Here is a 3,098-nt window from a genome sequence, read left to right on the forward strand (position 1 = left end):
GTTATCATTCTAGCATTAAGATGGCACCCTTTGAAGCTTTATATGGCTGAAAATGCAGAAGTCCTATTTGTTGGGACGACGTTGGTGAGAAAAGACTAACTGGCCCTAAGTTCATTCAATAGTCAGAAGAGAGAGTTAGGTTGGTTCGGGAACGTCTCAAAACGGCTCAAAGTCGTCAGAAAAGTTATGCGGATCTAAAAAGACGCAAGTGAGAATTTAATGTGGGGGATCACATATTCTTAAAAGTTTATCCTACGAAGGGTGTAATGAGATTTGACACACGTGGGAAGTTAAGTCCAATGTACGTGGGCCATTCTTGATCTTAAAGAAAATTGGTGAAATCGCTTATAAATTGGCTTTGCCACCGGCACTATCAGGTGTCCATAATGTGTTCCATATCTCTTTGTTGTGGAAATATGTGCCAAATCCTAAACATGTGCTAGACTTTACTCCATTGAGATTACGGGAGAACTTGACATATGAGGAGCAGCCTATTCGCATTGTTGATAAGAAGGATCAAGTGTTGCAGCGACGAACTATTCCTTATGTGAAAATACAATGGCAAAACCATACCGAGAGAGAGGCTACTTGGGAACTCGAGGAGGAGGCAAGACACAAATACCCTCACTTGTTTCATGATTGAAGTACATGTAAATTTCGAGGATGAATTTTTTTTTATTTTAAGGAGGGTAGAATGTAACATTAGGCTAGTGGGCCCCAAAAGAAGAAACAGAAAAATAAGTTTTAAAGGCCCCAAAAGAAGAAACGGAAAAAGAAGTCGAAAAGTTAATAACGCAAGAAAAAAAAAGAAAAGGGAGATGGGAGAGGGCTCAGCTAAATAGAAGCTGAGAGTTTCCTCGACCGAAAAGAAAAGAAAGAAAAGAAGAAGAAGAAGAAGAAGAAGAAGGGGAAGAAAGGAAAGGAGTTTTGGCACGTGCACACCTTAGATGCCTCACCAAGCCGTCTCGACTCCATAACGCAGCACCCGGTAAGAGATCAAGCCCCTCGTTCATCCAATTGAAGTAATTTTTGAATTTAAGACTCAAATTCGAATTTTTGGAAAATCGAGTGGCGAAGTCTGATTTTGGAGTCGTTGAGCCACGTATTTTTGTTGGAATGGTAGTTTAGGGTGTTGTGGAACCGTGGGATTTTACGGATCGTGATTTGAGCTTATGGTTTGTCCGAAACAAAATTTCAAAGTTTCCCGTGCGCAGTGAATAGTACGCATCCAGCAGCTTTGGGCCGTATTTTGTCATTTTTCGGCTTGATTTGTGGGCGGCCAATTTGGGATTTTTGTAATATGTATCAAGGGCTCTCTATTAACTATAAGTACGTTCGGATCGGAGTTCGGAAGAGAGAGTTAAGGCTCGATCAAGTTTTGTGCTTAAACTTCATGTTGCGAATGGCTTGAACAATTGTTTTGGTTATGCGACTTGTTAGCACGCAGGAGTCCTTTTGTTAGAGTTAAGGCGTAACTTAGTCATTTTGTAGTCGAGATAGAATTTTATTAGATTTTAACATTATTCTTCGGTTATTTGATAGGGTCTTGAGTTCGACGATACAAGTATCGTTTGTCATTTGGTCATAGACGACAAGGTGAGTGGTACTATATCTTCTTTGGTTTTATAAAATCATGTCTTGAAGTATGTATGTATATATATTGAATCAAGAAGAGCATTTTTATTGCATAAAAGTCAGATTGAGCAATTGCTACTCTTTGGTTGATTGTGAATGTTTGAAAAACATGTTATACAAGGTTTGTGGAGAAACATATATGAAATTGCTTTGCGACTGATTTATGGAAATGTTTAGGATGATTTGAAAAACGGATATGAAATGGATGATGAGCTATGTTGCAAAATGTTATTTGTTTGGTTTAAGATATTGATTTCTGGATTGGATTTTTGGTATTGGAGAATGGTTATTTATGCTCAATATGATTGTGAACCCAGTGAGGGGTTTTTGGGTATGCATACCAGGTTTAGGATATCCTTTTGGGCCCAACCACCAACTTTGTAGATGGAGACCTTACCAAGGGGAGAATCTTGGTCGCCTTGTCACAAGGCGTTGTATCGTGACCATGGTTAGTTATTAAGCAAAAGATTGATCAATGGATAGACTATTGATATGTGTTTTTGATGGAGATTATTCAATGGATTCGACCATTGATACTTGACTTTTGATGGCGATTCAAATGAGTTTTCCATATTACTATAAATCTTTGATGATAAGAAATAACTCTTATAAGATTCAATACGTATTTTATATATTGAGTTGGTGTTATGAAGTTTGGTATTGCTTTGTATACATGCATAGTGGTTGTTCGATCTGCTTAGAAGATATGTACTACTCACTGAGCTGTGGTTGCTCATCCCATTCCTCCTTTGATCTTTTCAGGTTCCTCAGCTAGCGGCGAATAGAGTGAGTGCGCCGTCGTGGGAAACTTTTGGAGAGTTCTATTTTGTTTTTGGTATGGTTTAAGGAAGTGGTGCAAATGATCCTTACTAGTGGTTGGATCATCTGAGTTTTAAACGTATGTCTCTTTTCTCTTTTTGGTAGATTATAGAAAGTCTGATGTTGCAACCAATTTGAAGGTTTATCTTATATATATATATATATATATATATATATATATATATATATATATATATAAAAGTTAATATCAGTTTGTTTGTTGATTGTGTTTGAGGCTATGTCCTTTGTAAAGAAGGATGGCCGTGTCATCCCCATTCTTTGTAGTTTTGGGGTGTGACAAAAGTACCACTTAACGTAACCCATTATGAATATGCAGCATTTCATTTTCTAATTCATGAGCAAATATTTAGTGATATTAAAGCACCACATCAGCTACTAAGGTGGCATGCATTTACTTAGTCAAATTCACTCACAACTTGACGCATGGCAAATGATTAGAATATAATAAAAGCAATTTGCAAAAGTACCACCAATGCACAAGTAGTTCCTAGGAAATTGAAATGCCCGCCCAAGGCCCATTTCTTTGTCTTCTACCCATATTTTAAGTTTCTTTAAGAGAAAAGCTTTGTCCTTCCAAGGAAAATCCTGCAGCTAAGGAGGGATTTCAGGTCATACTTTATTTG

The sequence above is a fragment of the Eucalyptus grandis genome, chromosome 3, assembly GCF_016545825.1.
Source record: "Eucalyptus grandis isolate ANBG69807.140 chromosome 3, ASM1654582v1, whole genome shotgun sequence".
Taxonomy (NCBI): domain Eukaryota; kingdom Viridiplantae; phylum Streptophyta; class Magnoliopsida; order Myrtales; family Myrtaceae; genus Eucalyptus; species Eucalyptus grandis.